Raw genomic sequence first — 21,049 nt, forward strand, 5'->3', positions numbered from 1 at the left:
CACAAAGCGAGACGATGAACGGTGATCCCCAAGAAATGTTTTTCCTCGAGAAATGCCGACCGAGCAAAAAAAAAAAAAAAACGTTCTTTGTAAACAAGCGGCCTGTTAAAGCTATTTTTATCAATTCCACGTACGCCTACATGTTTCCAAGACTACGTGAGCTCTGTAGAGAAATAGCAACATGTGACTGCTGGGGTGGGGGTGGGAGGGGGAGGGAGGGGGGGGGAGGGGGCGGAACAGGCAGCATTCCTAACGATCATCACCTGACAGTTTTTCAAGTGAAAGCTCCGCTTGGCTGCTGTCGACGCCTCAGTCTGCAGATTATTTAATGCCGCTGGGTACTCTTGTGACAAACAGCCATCAGGGGGTAACCGATGGGAGCAAACTCCCCGTCAGCACCAGAAGTGAGAAGTGAGAGGGTTTTTTTTTTGGTTTTTTGTTGAGGGGGGCGGGTCGGGGTGGGGGCCAGAGGGACAGGGATAGAGTGGGTGCCTGGGAGTAGGAGATAGGGAAGCTGTTGCTTTTCATTTTTATTATAAATGGCATTGAAGTACATGAACATTAAATCGGTATTCATTTTGCATGGAATCTTTACAAAGAGTGACTTACAGTTTCTGGCCCTCCTCATAGGTGGAGAGTAAGGGGGCAGGCTGTGGGGGCGGGGAGGGGGCATTCTCCCACCCCGCTTCAAGATCCGCCCCCACCCCCACATCCCCCACATCCCCCGCCAAGGACCCGAGTCCTCAGTTTCACCTGAATTCGCTCTGCTAGGAGACGTTTGGACGTGCACCGCTGTACAGGGCAGATCAGACAGATACAAGCCTAGATGGGCTCAGTGGCTGGCTCTTGCCTTCAGACCGCCCCATGTTCTTATTTGCACTGAAACGGGAGGCTACGTAGCCCTGGAGAAACTCTACAGTAAATGGCAGTTGGGCTTTTCGAATCTCGATACCGAAGTGGCGGGAGGATTGCGGAATAAAATCGCCATTGCGAAAAAAAGACACCAGAAGGGGGCGGAGCGGTCTGCAATCTGGAGACTGTGGTTGGCCTTCATTCTGGGGGCGTGGGGGGGGGCGTGTATGATATTGTGCAGATTAGGAAAGATGTCCCGTCAGGGGTTGTTAATGGCTTAAAATTAAAACTTAAATTTTCAACTGCTCGATAATTACAAGCGTCAAGGCCGGTTATTAGTAGGGCCACTACTGCTAGCAACGTCTGTCGCCGACATTTATTTATGTCAGAAAACATTTATGCCAATGTCCGCAAAGCAAATCCAACTGAAACACAACGACGTTATTTTTAAGTTATCGTTATTTATAGCGATACAGTAGATGTATTCCTCTTGTTCGCACGTACAACAACAATCTATTCCTTGCTGTTGTTCGCACAAAAGCCCCTCTTACGGGAGCCGTCTAAAGAGCCGCTCTTGTGTAGCATAAAGACCGCAGTTGGCGCACCTGGATCCGGAACGATTTTCAGGAGACCCCTTTTTACGCAAGAAGAGGAGGAGGAGGAAAACAGGCCCTAAAGTGCCCTCTCGCGCAGCTCTAGTGTCCTCGATCCACGTCCGCTTCCCCGCACGCTAATTATTCTCGCGGCACGTCTAATCCCCCCTTTCTCGGTGACGAGGAAAAGGGAACGTCAGAGGCGCCAAAACAAACTCCCGACACCGCTTCCTCTCGCGGTGTTTTCAAGAGTCCGGGAGGAACGCTAACAGCTTTTTTAAAAAAAATTTTTAAACCCCACGGAGAGAACCTCTTCGCCTTATTTTCACGCTCGCGTCATAAACGGACTGTCTGTGAAAACCCGGGGGCTTTCAGAGAACAACCCAGTGTCGTGAAAACAAATGAAAGACGTTATGAATGAGATTTCTCACCGTGATCTGTCCAGCTTTCTTCTTCTTCTTCCATTTCGGAACGGCCAATCATATTTGCCGGTCGCGCTAAACCGCAGCTATCGATTCAGGAGAGGGCCGAGGAGCACCTGCTCCCCCTCAAAAAAAAAGAAAAAAAAAAAACAGACCAATGTGCCTTTATTTTATTTTTACACAGCATACCACAAGCTGAGAGACGTGTGGGTGCACCGTCGGCCAGCAGGGGTCGCTGGTGAGCAATGACACACGGTCGTCCCGGTTGGCTGAATCCCTCCCCTCCACGGTTGGCATTACAGCCTATTATGTGGTCCGACGGCTTGGCTGTTGGTCACCGTCAATAATGGATAAAGTCCAGAATGAAATACCAGACCATGCCCCCCCCCCCCCCTCCCCTTTCACACACTGGAACAGTGCCGCAACAGGATTTAAAGCTAAATAAATAAATATAAATCTTTTAGTGATAGTGCTTTTCCGCCCTTTGTGGCAAGGCTTCGGGTATCGCGAGCGACTGAGAAATCACGGCGTGTCCGACCGTTTGACTGAACACCTACGCGTGTCACTGCCCACTGATTTCACACATATTCAGCTACCGCTTTCTCTGAAACAGAAGGGAAACACGGTACCTTACTGGAGAAAATTTACTCAATGCATCACTGTCAATATTCACTGAACGCACACACACACAGAGAATTCCACCAGCGCGTTGACCACGGACCACCTTATCCAGATGTCCACCGGTGCGCTCATCGCGGTGTCTTTGCTCAACCGTGTCTTTGGCATCATGGTCCTCACGGTTCTCCGGGGAAATCATTCGATCACCAGCCCCTGCTCACCTCGTAACTCACCACACCCGAGACATTCACCCCCCAAGTCTTTTCCAAGCCGCGTTTTTGAAGCCGAAGATCGAACCTTCAGCAGCAAACGTGATTACGGCTGACGGTTGTTGTTGTTGTTGTTATTACGCGTGCGCTTCTAAGTGAACGATGGTAAATGGACTGCATTTATATAGCGCTTTTATCCAAAGAGCTTTACAATTGATGCCTCTCATTCGCCAGAGCAGTTAGGGGTTAGGTGTCTTGCTCAAGGACACTTCGACACGCCCAGGGCGGGGTTTGAACCGGCAACCCTCCGACTGCCAGACAATCGGTCTTACCTCCTGAGCTATGTCGCGTGCGCTTCTAAGCGAACGATACCACCAGGTTTGTCTTCCATCAAGTCAAACGCTGGCGTTTCATTCTTCTCTTCATTTTACAAACGCACATGCATACGCACACGGGCGCGCGCTCACACACGTCTCTACTCTCCAGAAATTGCCGGAAATTGCCGCGCATGAGGGGTCTCGGAGGCGAGATTACAGGAGACAAAATACCCATTTCCTTTACGTGGAGAGACGGAAACGGCTGCAGCCTTAATGAGAATCTCCCATTGACTTATTAATCTCGTTTCACAAAGGATCGCTCATAATGTTCAGTTAAGACTTTATGCATGGTGGCGGAGGATGGTGGTGGAGGGGGGGAGGGGGTGGATAACCGTTTAAATTCAAACCCGCTGCTTCTTCGTCAGGCTCGTTTATGAGGCACCCATGTGTCGAGGAGACTTGCAAAACACGAAATTATGAAGAGCGCAAAAAAATTGCCAATTTATCTCACGCTGATAATAATAATTTTTAAAAAAAGATACGAGTTCATTCTTCTAGATTATTCTGAAAAATAGATGGCTTTGAGAGCAGGCAACACACAAACCCCCCCACCACCTTGGTTTTGGGACCATCAGCTTTGACCCCCAACCCCCTGGATGAGCCAGACCTGCTCAGGCTGCGGTGGACTCTGGTGGTCTGTGCTGTCTATGGTGTTTCCATGGGACCCAGTGGACAATCGGGTCACTGCCCCCGCCCCCACCTTCCCCCCCCCCACACAAAAGGGAGAGAGCGAAGGCACTTGCGACCATTATTACTAAGTGGCTTCTGTAATTTGGACCTTCATATAGCGCGAGAGAGATAGAGAGAGATAAAAAAGAGAGAGACTCTGGGGTAATTATAGTGGTTTTAGCACCCAGGCTGGGGGGTGGGGGTGGGGGGTGATTAAATATAGTGGAAGAATGGGGGAAGGGGGTCAGGAATGGGGGGTAGGGGGTGGGGGGGTTAGCAGGGGCATTGACAGAAGAGAAAAGAAGCTCTGAGGTACATTTCCCTTTTTCAAAAAATTTTTTTTTTTTTTTGGTACATTGACGGAATGAAAGGCAGAGGAGCAGGACCACACGTTAATGCCCTCGTCGCCGTGACGCCGTTGCCGTGACACCATACTGCAGCGTGACGCTTCGGGTGAGCGTCGGCTAACATCCTGAAGCCAGACGGAGGAGCGATCTGAAATACGGGGTGGGGGGGTGGGGAGGGGTGGGGGGGCTTGTTCCAATCGCTTATTTTTTACCTCCTTTTCCTCACTCCTAAGCTCCACGCAGGAGGACTCAAGGAAAAGATGCAAGGGAAGGACACAAGGGGCAAGGAATCAAGGAAGGAAGCGCGTATGAGGAATGTCCTTGCTGTTTCAACAATGAGTTGGGGAGAGGTGGTTTATCAGGAAAACCATTAATACAAGTGTTTGGGGAAAAAAATAAAAATAAAAAACTTTCACAAAGGATGCACTTGTGTTTCCTTGGTCAAGCATCCTTCAAATGCCTCCTAGCTCCTGGCTCCTTCAAGGAGAATTTAAGTTGGGAGCGTTGTTAAAAACGGCATTGATCGATTTCGAGATCAGTCACGACCGAAGAGACAAGGACGGATTAAAATGAGGGATTGGAATGAGCCCCAGGTGGACGCAGGGACGGGGAGGAGGAGGCACGGTCGTGCACAAACAGAAAAGGGCCTTCCCCAAACTGTTGGGGAAGGACAGAATCATCTAGAATCTGATTGTGTGCTGTAGCATTAAGATTAAATGGAGAGGTTGGAAATAATGACAGGATGGAGGAGGGGGACATAAGTAAAAAAAAATAAAAATAAAAAACTATTACTTCAAAGCAATAATAAGGAATTCTATTTTATCTACTTGCATTTTCACCCTGGCTCTTGTATAAGCACTAATGGGGGGGGGGGGTTCCGGATATTGATTAGAATAAGATCCGCCAGCTTCAACTTGACTTGCTGAGAACGGCTGTGGCTGTTCCTCGGAGCTTGAATTAAATTTATTTCTTGCCAATAAAAAAAAGAAAAGAAAAGAAATAGAAAAGCAGGCTGACGGAAGGACCTACCAGAAGCAGGAGAGTAAACGCACGAGTGGGGGGGTGGGGGGGGGGAGGAAATGGGGCAGAGGGGGGCGCTTCATTGCTATGCAGACTCACAATGCCGGGCATTATCATAATGCAGATAGCGTGACTTGAGTTTTTTTTTTTTGCTTGTTTCTGCCATTCTCCCATTCTTTTCCTACAGTCTCTGCTGGACTATTCCTGCGCCAAGCGTGGATGAACTGAGTAAGGGGAGGATCGGAAAACAGCAAGAGGTTTCAGAAAACCTCAATCAAACACGCGAGCAATAAACTGAAAAAAAAAATGTAACGTTTTTTTTAAAACCCCCATTTCCGGTTTTTGTTTCACGAAAAAAATGTTTCTCCTCCACCCCACCCCCCGGTTCCTTAAAAGCGCCAAACAGGAGGAGCACGGCTCTGAATTGATCAGAGCGGCGTGTTAATTGACGGTCTGATGCAGCAGGACGCGTTGCCTTGTGTCCTCTCTCTCTCCGTCTCTTCCGCTCTAATTAAAAGCGTTCCCGCCGGCACGGACCCGCAGCCTGATGCTAATTCGCAGGTGTTTCGCTCGTCTCCATGGCTACGCCAAGGAATCACATTTCCCTACGTTTAAAATGGAGATTTAAACCGTTCGGACGCACGAGCTGTGTGCCGGTGCCGATTTTCCGTTACTTTTAAAGATAATTATTTATAATTTTATCATTAGTATTATTATTGTTATTAATAATAATAATAATAATAATAATAATAATAACAACAACATTTTATAACCACACTTTTATTAAACCCACTCTAAGGAACTGTTACACCCACACACCAGGAGTCTCCTAGGCCTTTAAAGTTAAAGTTAGGTAGGTGACTAAACTAGGTGATTACATGGTCAATGGCTGTCAGAATCAAGGGCAAAAGCAACAGAGACTTGAATTCTCATTGTAATGAATGTAATCAGACTGTTACATCTGACCTAAGAGGTTTACAGCAGCCGATATGTAGTATTTCCATACGCCCCGCCATAATGCAGACATGTTTAACTGGAATAAAGGAAATTAATTGGAAGTCGGCAAACAAACTGACAGCCCAGCAAACCTGGTCCGATAAACGATGGTTGCTATGTACTCAGTTTCAACCAATCAGGGAACGGCACTGTGAGATTATGACCACGTTATGTTCCGTGACGCCATCAGACCCCTGACTGAGACTAACCGCAAACAATGAGCCAGTGTGTGTGTGTGTGTGTGTGTGTGTGTGTGTGCCCACAACTTGGCCGTGTGTGCATGTATGTGTGTGTGTGTGTGTGCGCGATTGAGACCTGTCTAATTAACATTTTGATCAATACAGACCGCTGTGTTCTCCAGACATCGCCATAAATAAATAAAAATTTAAATCAGAAAAGCCAGACAGGTACACATCAATGGCGACATATACAACACCTTCCCCCTTTAGAGATATTTTTCATATTTGCCTTTCTTCACACAAAAAACCTTCCTTCCTACTGTGTACTTATTCAGCCACTGCCTCTGAAAGAAAGTGCCTTTTTGAAATAAATCCCCCACCAATACAAAAAGTCAAACACCTGAACTACATACAGTACAGCTCCAGTTTGGAGACCGTCGATTGTGATTTTCTCTCACTGCCAATGGGGGCACTACAGTAGAACTACCACTGACTAAAGAAGAGGTGTATCCACTGACAACTGGCACACTGCAAAAACTTTTAAAAAAATAAGTTGCTCAACAAGCATTTTAGTCTTATACTTAAGACTTCAGCTCTGATTTCTATTCCTTTTTTTCCTTTTGTTAAATATGGCAAGATCTCAAAAAATGAGGTGAGACGGTTTGACTCGTTCCATTGTGAAATCCCAAGCCCTTCATGAAGCATTTAACTGGGGCGACATAGCTCAGGAGGTAAGACCGATTGTCTGGCAGTCGGAGGGTTGCCGGTTCAAACCCCGCCCTGGGCGTGTCGAAGTGTCCTTGAGCAAGACACCTAACCCCTAACTGCTCTGGCGAATGAGAGGCATCAATTGTAAAGCGCTTTGGATAAAAGCGCTATATAAATGCAGCCCATTTACCATTAACTGGTTGGAACGTCCTTAAAACATGGCGGACTGGGTCCTTAATGATGGCGGACTTGGTCCGCAAAGATGGCGGACCTCGATCGATTTCCTGCTGAGACGAGACGCGGGAGATGGGGACGGATAAAATAAGTGATTGGAATGAGCCCCATGTCCCTTCACAACACTAAAACACTTAAGAACATACTTTTCTTTTTTACGTTGTAAACTGTCGACAAGCTCATTGCTGAAGCAGTAGTCGCCACAAGGGAAGCATCTAACGGGGATAGAACTGAAAACAAGAGCTGAAACTACAGCACTCAACGTAAAAATGGCCATTCCCCCTCTCTGCGGCTTACGCTCAAATCACGATTTATTTCTCTCTAATAAAAAAGAAAGAAAGAAATAAAGAAATCTGATGGGTCTATAAAAGAGCCAAGCAGAACTGACTGGAGAGAGAGAGAGAGAGAGAGAGAGAGAGTGGGCACAAATTCGAGGAGAGGCGCGTTTATTCGCCTGCGGACTTGCTGGGGGCCGATGCCTTGGCAACCCGAATAAAACCTCGCCAGCATGGTACCCTCTCCCGCCAGGACAGGGACATCCTGGTGACTCCCAGTGGAAGTCAACCGACTCACACTTACACTGAGACCTTTAACCTTTAACCCCGAGATGTGAGGTCACAAATACACGACTGGAATGCTCTGAAATGAACATTCTAAAGCTGATGTGACAGAGAGGGCAATCACTGCTGGGAGTTGGAAGAAACGGAGTTCTAGAACACTGACTTTTGAATTTTGAAACAAAAAATTTCTTTAAATTTTTTTTTACAAAAAAACACTCTTCAAAGGGTTAAACTACCTTTACAGAGTCAGTCGAGAGGACTATGACAGCTCATTTAAATGTATACAGAGCAACTGCATTCCTTTCATGGAAGAAGGAAATTAAGTTGGAAAAACTACAAAAAGAACACAATCCTCTCGTCTCATGCGAGCCAGCGCACATGCTAAACACAAAATTCCTACGTTTCAAGAACACGTGCAGCTGAAAAGCCAACCGATTTCCCCTTCAAAAACGGCGAAATGAATGAAAATTACATTTAAAAAAAAGAAATGCAGCGATAGTTTCTGAACTAAAATCTTTGCCAGCACCACTTTTGCGACACCACACGCACTGATTCCTAGCCATTGATTCTAGGCCACATTTCTCTGCGCGAGAACTTTTCTCATCAATATAAATGGAAGTTGCTCGCTTCATGTTCACTTTCAGTAGGTCTAATTTGCTTTTCCTTTTTTCTTGTCTTTTCTTTTGATGACGGCAGTTTCTCCCAGTAGCCCCCCTACCCCCACCCCCACCCCCATAAGTCATCTACCCAGTTGTGTCAATATATGACACAAGAAAGAAACCGGCGTTGATGTTGATTGTATGGATTTGTGCTCTGGTGGACGCGCGGCGTTTTTCTCCGTCCTCCTCCCCTTTGATTCGACGGTCGCGGCGCAATCATCAGAGCCGCGCGGTTCCCCGCTTTCATCTGGCGGGCGCTCTCGAAAACGCCGGACTCCGTAAAAAGGGCTGGAGAACTCTCAATCAAACCGCCGCCACATTAGCCACATTGTTTCCAGGGTCCGCTCGCTCGCGCGTCTTTTTATATTTACTCACGCGGCACCCGGCAAATTAGCGGCTCACCCTCTCGCCCTTTCATCAGCCGCCCGCCGGTTTAAATTTAGCAAACAAATGACAGGGCGCAGCGTCGTTTAAAAAAACAAATAAAAGTGGTGTGGCAGGGGGTGGTTGGGACACACACACACACCACGGACTGCACGCAGTCAATCGCTTTTGCCAACCCTGTTAGGGCTTTTTGGACATCGCGTGTCTCTCTTTATTTTGATGTGCGCGCCTGTGTTCCTCCCTGACGTGTCCCTTTTGCATGGACACCCTAACGGCAGTCCCTCGCCTTTATCTCCCTTTAAAGCTTTACTTGACTGGCCCTCTCCAGCCCTGCATCCCTTTATAACCCTCCCCCCTTACTTTTTTTTACTGAAAATGCCATAATCCAATTCCCTTCTGTACAGAACATTGATGCATGCCACCCAGTAACTGGCTTAAGATTCCAGACTGGGGTGGGAATTGGACATACCGCAAAATCATCATCATTTAAAAAAAATAAAAACAAAGACTGACCACCCTACGAGCACTACCACCCTGCTTCCACTGTCCATGGCACGCAAAGCATAAATTCGTTTTCGGCTTCGCAGAGAGTCAACATTTGTCCACGCAGACAGGCCCTGCAGTCCTGAAGTCAGCACCAGTTGCACTGCGACAGCTCTACAGTTATCGACACGCAAAGAACAATAAGCCAATGCGAGAGAAAAAAAAAAATCCATGCTATAACGCCATGAAAATGGCTTCACCGGTAGCGTCAGCATCAGTGGAGATCGGCACATGCACAGAACCACATCACATGTGTGTTGCATTATTTCGCCAATTTGTTTGTTCCTGGACCGCAGTACCCATGGTTACTAACAGAACATAAAGCATGTGAAATGGGTCCATGGGCACAAATATAAAAAACATAAAAGGCTACATAGTCAAGAAAAAAAATAGTAAATTATGGAGGGGGGGGGAGCCTAAGAGGAAGAGAATCAGACCAACTCTCCCAACACTGCACCCACCCCACCCCACCCACTTCCCTCCCCCTCCCCCCAAAGATTTCACATCCTATTATGTCCCGGGTTATTGAACCATTTGCAAAGTTCTTTCCCTTGGTAAGACTCATGCCTGAGAGAATGTACATACAGCACTGATGCTTTACCCCCCCCCCTCCCCCACCAAAAGGGTGGGGGTGGGGTTTCTCCCCAGCACCCGGAGACAATGACCCTGCTGGTTGCCGTGGTAACGTTTGCCACTTTTGCGACGGAGCCTGACTTTGATTACACAATTTGCGCCTCCAGGTTTTCGATACACTTTGATCTGCGACTACGGTTACTAAGGGGGTGGGGGGTGGGGGGTTGTGGGGCGGCGCTGATGGAGGAGGGTGGGGGGTAGGAGGACTGTGGAAGTCAGCAGCTCTCCTTTTAACATTACAGGCAGCTAAAGAGGAGGTGCGATTCAAAAAAAAGATGTCAAGGCTGGTGACAAAAAGGTACCTTTTTGTAACCTCCACACCTCCAACAAGAAAAAGAATCTGCAGTGAGGAGTACGTCTGACAGTGCTGTTCGTTTGCTGGCTCTACAAAATGACTGGCTTTAGGATACAGGTTAGGACACCTGGATGGTCCGGTTCTGGAATTCTTTCTATCCTCTGAACCTCTTTGTTGGAGGAAGGGATAATATATGTGTTATACTTGTTAAGGGACATTGGAGTTTTCACATATAAAGAGAAGCTCTCCACCAATCACAGAATACATTGGGAACCACAAACAGAACAAAGCTGGTGATGACTGGTGGATTCCTTACGGCTATGCTCCCATTGTCCCTGAAGGCCTCCCGGAAGTATAACCAGAAAGTGTCCGCCAATCACAGTCAGGGTTATTCTGTGACTTCCTGACCAATGTACTCTGTGATTGGTGGCACCCTCCCTCTGGTTTCATATGCAAAAAAGGGACAATACCAACACCTCGATCCCTATTTAATTATTCATGACTCACGTGGTTCTGATTGGTTGCCGAAGCTTCCGCTGCTGTGCTTATGTGGACGGCAGCTGCGGATGTGGCGTCTTCCACCAACCCCTTCGTAAATATTCACGCCGTTGTCGCAAATCAGAGCAGTCTTGAGAGCCAGCAATGGCGGAGGCAGAACTTCCAAGGTTAAGAATTAATACAGATCGTCCGATTAGCGTACGTAGCGGGTGCGGCTCGGCTAGTTTGCTAGTGAAGCGCAGTGAGGGTCAGGTAAAGAGAAGGCCTTGTGGCAGGTTACCGTGACAACACTCCCTGGCTACACTACCCAGTACGAATTATGCACAAGGAACGAATATTTTACCTCGCATTATTGTAGCGGTAATGACAGCAAAAATAGTAGTTAAAAACTATTATAATTGGTTTTGCAATTTCATTGCACGCACGATTAATGAATCCATTATCTATACCCGCTTATTCCTGGTCAATCTCACTGGGGGGTGCTGGAGCCTATCCCAGCATGCAATTGGCTAGAGGCAGGAATACACCCTGGCCTACATTCCATTGCAGGGCACACACAGCATTTGTACACACAACTATGGGCAATTCAGAGCCTCCAGTTAGCCTACCTGCATTGTCTTTGCACTGTGGGAGGAAACCGGAGTACCCGGAGGAAACCCACATGGACATGCAAACTATATTCTTGCTTTGAGGTGACAGTCCTACCCACTGCACCACCATGCCACCCTTTACCTTTTTTATTTTTTGTATTAGTTCACACATCAAGTCTGTACAAGCAAATAATAAAAAGGCACCATTTCCATATTTGGAAATCAATGCACCAAAAAAAACAATAAGACAAAGAAGAGTTCTAATAACGTGTACATACGTTAGCTCGTTGAAGATACGTGCGACTATTATGGCCGTGCCTTGTAAAAATAAAAAATTTTAAAAACCTTGTGAACAGTGCCCATGATTCTCCACCATTGGGCTGCCTGGAAGAAAACTAGGAAAATTGGTCGGTCGGTCGGCATTCTGTATTTTCTATATTCTGTATATAGAAAAAAGGATCCAAACCAAATTCACTCAGTCACTCAGTCACTCAGTCACTCAGTCACTCAGTCACTCAGTCACTCAGTCACTCAGTCACTCAGTCACTCAGTCACTCAGTCACTCAGTCACTCTCTCACTCTCTCTCACTCTCACTCTTCACTTCACTACTCTCACTCACTCACTCTCTCACTCACTCACTCACTCACTCACTCACTCACTCACTCTCACTCTCTCACTCACTCTCTCACTCACTCTCTCACTCACTCTCTCACTCTCTCACTCACTCTCTCACTCTCTCACTCTCTCACTCTCTCACTCTCTCACTCTCTCACTCTCACTCTCCCCCTCCCTCCCTGAGAGGACGTTCTGTGGGACGCATGCGCAGGGGGTGTCAGCTAAAACGTGTCCACGGAAGCGAGTTGCGGCCGTGGGTCTGGACGGTTACGCGCTTGTTTAAAAAAAAAAAAAAAAAAAAACGTTTTTAGCCCAGGCAGTGAGAAACACACGGGCATGAAACACAAGGAGACGTCCCGTCCCTCTCTATTAGCGCCTTTAAAGAAGCTAATCAGGGTGGATTCCTCCACCGACCGGCTCCTGGCGACACACACAATTCATTTCACGCCGCCTGCGATGAATTCCGCGTGGGAGCTGCGCGACGCCGGCCGTCTCTCCACCTGCAGTTGTGTTTAATTTGATCAGACTCAAAACGCTATTTCTCCACAGGTGCTTATTAACGGAATAAGGGGGAACAGCCTCTGGGCCCGGGCACCTGCGGAGATTGTTTTGCGATATCATTAAAATCCGGTTGCATGTGCGGTTGAGAAGCGTTAAATCCCATCCCCCCCCACCACCCATAGCATTTATGATTTGTTTACCGTAGACACTGAACCCAATTATTTGGCCTCGGTCAACTTGCTGAACCACACTGTCAAGGATTTGATCCTCCTACCACAAACGCTATAACATCTGCATATTCCACCCCTCATCCGACCCCCCAGATCCTTCGACAACTGTAACCCCATCGCAGTGAGATTTCCTGGCTCTGCGGTTTCCATAGAGATGGAACCCCCACCCCCACCGTGCCCCCCCAACCCCCAACCCTCACCGTCCCCCCCACACGCCCATCACAGGGTCCGAATCTTCTCCTTGTGCTCTGTGAAGCCTGGGGGGAAAAAAAAAAAGCTGAAATGAAAATGTAAAAGAAAAAAAAGGAAAAAAAAAAAAACCTTTTTGCTGCTCCATCTGGCTCTGTAATAAAGGTAAAAAAAAAATCTCTCTCTCTCCCCCCTCCCAGCTGACAGCATCTCTCGAGCGTTAAACTCGAGAATCTCTCTAAACCACCCCGAAGGCACTTGACATCGCATTTCAGTAAGTATCTGAAATCTATAATGACTTTCGAGCTCGGCTGTGATTGCGAAATATTGCATAAAGCAGTCGTAAGCGCCGCAAGAGAAACCCCGGACAATAATCGATACGCGCGGGAACCTTGAGTTACCTCAAAGTTAAAAAACAAAAAAACAAGGAACATAAAACTAGGGAGGAAAACAAAGCAAAATAAAACAAAACAAACACAAAAAAATATGAACTCACACCGCAGAAAATGGTAAATTAATCTTCTTTCGGAAATGCTTACCTTTTGTTAATCGCCTGTAAAGGCGTCAGGCCTGTTTCTAAACACAACGGAGCGGTGCATTCTGGGATAGCTGGCTCTCTGGCTCCCCTTTGGGAAGGATGCTGAACTGTTATCGGTCGCCGGGGATGTGTTTTTCACGGCTGTAAATCTGCATTCATTTATTTGAATTCAACGGAATGCCTCGGTTTCAACGGCCCCTTAAAAAACAGCGACTTTGGTGCAGCAATACCACAGTGCACTGCTTCATTTCACACATAACAAAGAGGTAACCAATTCTGAAACAGGAAGCAAATGAGTTATTCTGAATTTCTTATGTTTCGTTAATGGTTTTTTTTCAGAGCAGGTTTCCTTTAAAGGAGGCATATTGTCTCCAACTGTGTGTGTGTGTGTGTGTGTTTTTATTAGGACTGCCAAATCTCTGGACTGAAAAGAATTCAATTGGAAATTCAATTTGTTCGTGAACTAACCCAGGTTTATTTGTTTGGCCGGCGTACAGAGAAGCCTATCGATCTCGCATTGGGTAGCATCACCTGAGCTTGGCATGTTCGGAGTTTGGCACGCAGAACTACAGGAGCGTCACGACACAGGAGGCCAGGCCTGTCGTCTGCATGCTGGCTTGCCCTACGCGCTGTCGTGTGTACACTGTAGACGGCTAAAATATGAACGCAAAAGGGAGCGCAGTGATAGGCCGCCGCTGCTGCACGAGAGGAACACGGTGTGCTTTGCTCTTCACAAGCCGGCTCGTGGAGAAGACAATGGCGCCCATACAAAGGCAAATGAGTCGCCAGATCCCCAGCCCCCTTTATTATTATTTTTTTTTTTTTGCTTCGGTGGTTTGCTTCCAAACAAACCGGATTTTTTTTCGGGCAGCTTCGAAACCAAAAACAAAAGGAAAAAAAACGCCAGAGTGTTCACCCCCTGAATCCTCCTCTGCGGACGACTGAATTTGGCTGCTCCGACTGGCACCTGAAGTTTACACTAGTATCCCCGTCCAGCGTTTACGTGGCACCTGTGTGTCATCATCTCGATGTTGGAGCTCGCTGTCGTGCCTCCTCCTAGTCTGACTTCTCATAACTGGACGGAGTGTGGCGCAGTAAGGAACTGCGCTTGTAACCGAAAGGTCGCAGGTTCGATTCCCGGGTAAGGACACTGCCGTTGTACCCTTGAGCAAGGTACTTAACCTGCATTGCTTCAGTATATATCCAGTTGTATAAATGGATACAATGTAAAAATGCTATGTAAAAAGTTGTGTAAGTCGCTCTGGATAAGAGCGTCTGCTAAATGCCTGTAATGTAATAACTCATTTCTAACTTAGCCTATGTTTACTGTGCGAACTGGGCTTGATGTGTTCATGGCTATGAATGACTGTTACATGATGAGTATTTTGTACCCTATCGGACCTGTGTTTTGTAGTGCAAATGGCCTTTGGTGAGCACTCATAGTACGTCGCTTTGGATAAAAGTGTCTGCCAATTAAATGTAATTTAATGAAGTTTCTGAGCTGACAATGCAGCTGTACCACAACTCTAGACAAATCCGTCAAACACATATATATATATATATACAAATGTACATACATATATATATATATATACACACACACACACACATACGCATATATATATATTAAAGAATGCACGTACACATGAATACAGTGTAATATATTTATACATATATACAGTACTGTATATGCATTTACTCTTGTCGTGAGCTGTCATACAATGATACCCTGTCACATAACTTCGGCACAAGTGTCCCTTCCCTGTTTACAGAGACACACTGTGAGCTGAGAGAGTTTCAGATGAGATACGAGCACAGACCACCGCACTAGGAAACTGAAATAAGTCGGGTGTCCTTAAGGAAGGTGTGAGCACTGGAAAGTTATCTTTGCCTGATGTAAATGTTCACAGCCTTTCTGCAGACTAAACATGAGAGCGCGGGAGAGCTACCAAGCACAAATTATTCTAATAAACTGCCCCCCCTGTCCCCCCCCCCAACCCAGACTGAATAATGCGGCATTTCTGTTCAGCAGGAAAAAGCCGTCAGGAGATGTCTCAAATTCCGGAAACTATTTCTGGTGTATTATTCTTTCATATGCGAATATCATGGGGGGGGGGGGGTCAATCTGACCAAATTATGAGTGTAAAAACAAATAAATAAATAAAATTAACCATATTTCCAGGCACCCTGTTCCTTATCATGGCATTCTCTCTCTCCAGCGCTTCATAAATAGCCGGACGTGTTTCTTCTCAAATTGATGTACTTTCTCAGAAAATGAACATTTTTTTCAAAAGCAATCAACATGTCGATTGCTTTGCATGTCGGGGAAAGAGGGAAATGGCATTTCTATTCTTACAGTACTTACTGTATTTCTTTGCATTCTGGGTATTTCCGTTTGCGGGTACGGCTGGGCTGTTCCAAGAGACTAATAATACACCCTGTGACCTTCATAATGCACCCTGTGACCTTCATAATGCACCCTGTGACCTTCATAATGCACCCTGTGACCTTCATAATGCACACTGTGACCTTCATAATACACCCTGTTAACTCCACTGCTTTCGCTTGCCAGTGGCGAAGGTTACATCAGCATCAGACTGTTCAGTTAAGAACATTCTTAATCACACATTTGTGATCTTAACACCGCAAAATGTTAGTGATGGGGACACTGCATTGGAGGAGGCGCCAACTCCCAAATGAGACATTACACCGAGGTCCTGACTCACCATGGTTCTTAATGGTCTTAATTTGGGCACCCCAGGGTCCTGGTTCAATTCCCAACCCATTCTCAATCAAGGTGCCAACCTAACCATCCTGCAGTTTGATTGGTTCAAATAATTTCCTAATGTGTGATGATTGTTCTGCTCTAAAAATGGCTGCCATGCATCAGCACCTGCTGTGAAAGAGGTGAACTTTACTCATTTCCTGTAAAGTACTTTCGAGAATCTTAAAGATGCTACGCAAAATTAAATCAGTAATAATAATAATAATAATAATAATAAGGGTGTGGGGTTGGGTGTGATTGAGTTAAGATAATAAAACCCAGATATTTTTTGTTTATTTCAGCTTTGCTTGCTTTGAAATGGAAAATTTTAGTGGTCCCCCTTGATTCTATTGAACTGGTTTACCACTTTCTTTCCCTCCCTCCACCCCTGTCCCTTCTCAAACAGAAGATAAGTGCGCCTCTTCGGTTCAGCACCCCGCACAACCCAAACACATTTTTTTGTTTGTTTTTAAAAATCGCATGAGGGGGCAGAAAATCCACGTTTGTCCAGGCCTGGTCGTTTCTTAACCGTTTAAGGTGTGAGGTCACAAACATGCGATCAGAATGTTCTCAACTGGACATTCTAACGCTGATGTAACAGTCACTGCCGGCAATTGAAAGTTAGAATGGAGTTCTAGAACACCAACTTATTTTGGGAAAAGAAAAAAAAAAACATTCAAAAAAATCTCAAATGGCAAGGTCAAAATGACATGAGGCAGGAGGGAAAATAAGGCTTTTTTTTGTCCAGGCCTGGTCATTTCTTAAAATCTCTTTACTGTTGACTCTCTGGCTCACAGCTCTGTCTGAGTGTTCTGCTACCATCTGTCTTCCCCTGGTTTCTCCCTGCCCCACAGGCACTGCAGGCCACATTCTAACAGATTTTACCCCCCCTCACCCCCCCACACACCCTGCTCAGTCCTGACCTTTCACAAAGCAATAAGCGCTAATTTCATTTAAGACTTGAAGAAGTCGTTCTCCCTCAGCTGAATCTAACCGTACCCAAAAGAGATGACTGGGCTGTGCCCGCCTGGGAAGTTTAGGAGCAACTATGAATATTTTTTACCTCTTGAAAGTCAGACATAAAAAAAACAGGTAACAATTTTCAGGAAGAAATTTTGAGGTAAAGGGGTAATAACAATAAAAGAAGCAATCTCCGAGGACTTACACTTTTTAAGGTAAGGACATCGATCAAAAGTTTGGCGAATTTCCTCATATTCAGACTCTCTGAGAAGAGACTCATATTTTGAGATTTGCAGTTTCATTTGTTACAGGCTTTGCAGAAAGAGAAAGGAAGAGAGAAAGAGTGAGAGTGAGAAAGAGAGAGCGAGAGAGAGAGAGAGGACTGTTCTAGCCACAGCAATATTAGGCTCTTGTAGTACTTTTCTGCTTTCATTCTGCCGATATTATTCAGACTGCAATTTGTTACAGATCTGCACTCACGCAACCATTGTAATGCAATCTGATTGTGGAACCTACTTGAGGTACATTGGGTAAAAAATGTTTTAAAAAAAAATCTAATAAAAAGAGCTTCATGCAGTGGTTGTTGTTTGCTCCATTGTTCATTTGATTGTTAAAATATTTAAAAGGCCGGCCTTGCATAACAAGCACAAAGCACAATAATGGGACTCTCTCCTGCACTTAAGCAGTTGTCTGAAGTTCATAATAGACCTTAAGGGGGACCTTAACTGAATTTATTACATCCCAAAAAGCAAAACTTTCTTAAAATGGACACAATTGCACAGAAACTCAAGAGAGCAATAAAAATGTGCATCACGGCTCGTACAACAGCACAGGGAAAACATTCTTGTGTTTTTTCCTTTTTTTAAATAATTTATACTTTTTTCTGATTAAATAAATACTTCCCAAGTTTGCAGACGTGTGTAAAAGTTCAGTTTTTATTTTAAAGGGGGGTTGTGAAGGGGGGGTCTGGGGGCAGGCCTGATTACAATGTTTTCTAGGCCAAAAATCAAAATTGAGTTTCAGTCTCAAAAGCATGGCATATTTATTACTCACGTTTTGATTATGTAAGGATGTCTATAATTGCTCACATTTCTGGAAACCGTGGCAACGAGGCCTTCAACAATCATTAGTTGGTAGGTAGTGGGCCAGTGAGGAGGACGGCCAAGTAGGAAATGTTAGTTTAGCAACCGTGGGATTACAGGGAGAAACAGAGTTTAGAGGGCAAAAAAACACCCCATTAACTCCCAGAAAGGCCGTGAAGAAAATACCGTTTTTTAATATTTTGCTTGAAAAATAAATGACTAAGGAACCTGCCCCTCCACAAAGTCATGGCAAAGACTTTTAAAGCCGATTGCTCGCGAGTTAACTAGCTAACGTAGCTAACGACGGCACTTACTAGAATTTCAGAAGACGCCATACGAAGCATCCTGCCTTTAGTAAATGGCCTATGAAGGATAGAGGTTATACGTCTTGCGTATAAGGGAATGTCAATTCGATCACACAATATAGAAACCCCGTCATTTCACTTAGACTAGGACGCCATACAACGCCAGGAAGTAGGCCTACCTTAGTTCGTCGGTCCGCATCCAATGCTACTGTTTACAACGAATATGAAACGGACATAATTCCGTTAGCGCGTTCGTTTAAATTAGTGACACTTTTTTTTGATGAAGTCAAAGAAAGGTAGAGCCAGATGTTAACTTAGCTCACCTTCTAAAACAGGTGTTCACGCGTGGGGCGACTGAACTCATACTTACTTGGCTAATTGTTGTCTTTAACCAGGGTCTAGGCGAAACCATTTGGGGGGGGGGGGGGCTTGACGTCGGTACTCTATTTTGTAGTGTCCTTTTTAATGATGATGATAATGATAAAATAAAAAAGAACGTGCTCAGGTGTTTTCAAACTGTACTTCTGCGGCGAAACTCATCAATTAAGCCAGGGAAGCGACAGAAATTCTGATTTATTCTTTGAAAAGACTTGGACAGTTTTCAGTTTTTCAGTTCTTGAGTTGAGTTTTCTTCCTGAACTGGTGGAGTTGAAATTGAATGGACTCCAAGCTCGTTAACAGCCTTGAATCTTGAAACTGAGATGATGCTTGTAGTTCTGGTTGGAAACGGAAGGTGCTGTTCGCATTGTTTTGATAGCAGTGGACTTTAACCACCATCTTCAAGGCACATTTTCTTTTAATATTATTATACAAAGATGGAAATCTGGTGAGTATTTTCTATAAAGCTACTTTTATGCTGCAGAACACAATCACATCATTGCACCGCTCTTTTTAAATTTTTTATTTTTATTTTTTATAGATGAGCTGATGCACGCAGACCACTTTACAATGCTTAGCACTTTTTTATATTCAGATGTTCGGAATTTTTATATTCGTCGCAGCAATGACAGACACCCTCCTCGGGGCATTAGAACCGAGGCTTGACGACGTTGCCGGGCTGAATTACCTGCTCCCTTCATTGCGTATTCGTATGTTCTTATCTATACAATTTGCCATTTTTCCATCGCTATTAGTGTGGTCCGTTGCATAGTTTCACCAGCTCCCAGCTCTCGGCAGCGCTCCGAGACAACCCGGTAGGAACCAGAAACTTGAACAGCAAAACCAAAACCATTTCTGTGCGCGAGAAGGTCTCTCGAGAAAGTTAGGACTAGGAGCGCGCAGCGTGCGGCCCTGCCAGAAATAGACCGGTTCCGGGCACGGGGAGGGGCCGAGCCAGGCAGAGAGCTGTCCGGATTGACCCGGTATTGAAATCAATTAAGGGAAATCGTGGCTGGACTGAGCGCTGAGCCCCCAGGGGGACCAGCTGATCCTGACAGACTGGCGTTCTCCCGCTCAGTTTGAGGGCTTTCCTGACAGCCCTGGTTCTGCCAAGAACCCTCAGATATTCATTATAATTCTAACACCTCAAGGATTAAGTCACCCTATAATAGCCATTGTTTTTTTAAAAATGCCGACAGGCTAATTAATAGGAAATGTTAGGCCGTATTTTAAAGCGCTCAAGATTAAAAACAGGCATGAACCAAGGAGTAATATTGACAAACAGAATATTTAAATCATTTTTTGTTAATATGTTGTTTGTATGCTGTCCTGGGGGCCCAGTATTGGCTACTGACTGACAGACAGAGACCACCTGGGAGCGTTTCCAGACAGGTGATCTCTCAGCCAGGGCTTTCCGCGAAAATCAATTTCTCAATTAACGGGAAACCATGGAGGCTTCTGAGCGACGCGAAGCGTTTGAGTGTGTTTGCCAATGGACCGGTGTTTGCCCACGAACCGGTGTTTGCCCACAGATGAACCGATTCGCGTGAATTCAAGGGAACTGAGCGGGCTTTTTTTTACGCAGCCGGGTCTGGGAAAGGCGCACAAAAGTGACGAAAGATTTATCGCTAAGAATATTTGCATTTGTTAGTTGCAGAAGGGGGGGAAGGGGGTCCTTTTTCGACAGAGCCTGGTTTTCCCCTATAGGCTTGGGGGTCGCTGGATATGCAAATTTATTTTATTCCCATATTAACTTTTTATTGCGCACTCTAATCCCATTTAATGAAAGGACTGTAAGCAAAGGACATAGAGTCACTGCGAGCCGCGTACTCTACAAGTCTTCTTTCAGAGAAGGTAATGTCCCCTATGGCGTTCATCCTCTTCCAGGACAGAATGAAAACACACCTGTAGCATCTTGACTCGCCGAATGCAGAACTGAATATTTGTCATGGGTGTACTAGCCTGACCTATGCCAAATCTAAAGCTCCCTCGTCCTCACCCTCATCCTCATCCAGGGGTTCTCGAACCCCTCTCGTTTGGAACCTGGAGCTGGATCCAGGTATTTGATGTGTTCTGCGTCAGGTACACCTGATTCACCGG

General features: G+C 45.7%; 1 long non-coding RNA gene across 2 annotated transcripts in view; it reads right to left on the reverse strand.

Moving 5' to 3' along the window:
* The window catches only part of LOC135251361 (uncharacterized), a 23,981-nt gene extending 5,096 nt beyond the window's left edge, over positions 1-18,885 (reverse strand). For both annotated transcript variants that reach the window (XR_010329132.1, XR_010329131.1), the window contains exon 1: positions 18,751-18,885. This is a non-coding gene — a long non-coding RNA (uncharacterized LOC135251361). The remainder of the gene's footprint in view (positions 1-18,750) is intronic.
* Positions 18,886-21,049: the final 2,164 nt, after the last annotated feature.

Source organism: Anguilla rostrata, chromosome 3, assembly GCF_018555375.3.
Source record: "Anguilla rostrata isolate EN2019 chromosome 3, ASM1855537v3, whole genome shotgun sequence".
Classification (NCBI taxonomy): domain Eukaryota; kingdom Metazoa; phylum Chordata; class Actinopteri; order Anguilliformes; family Anguillidae; genus Anguilla; species Anguilla rostrata.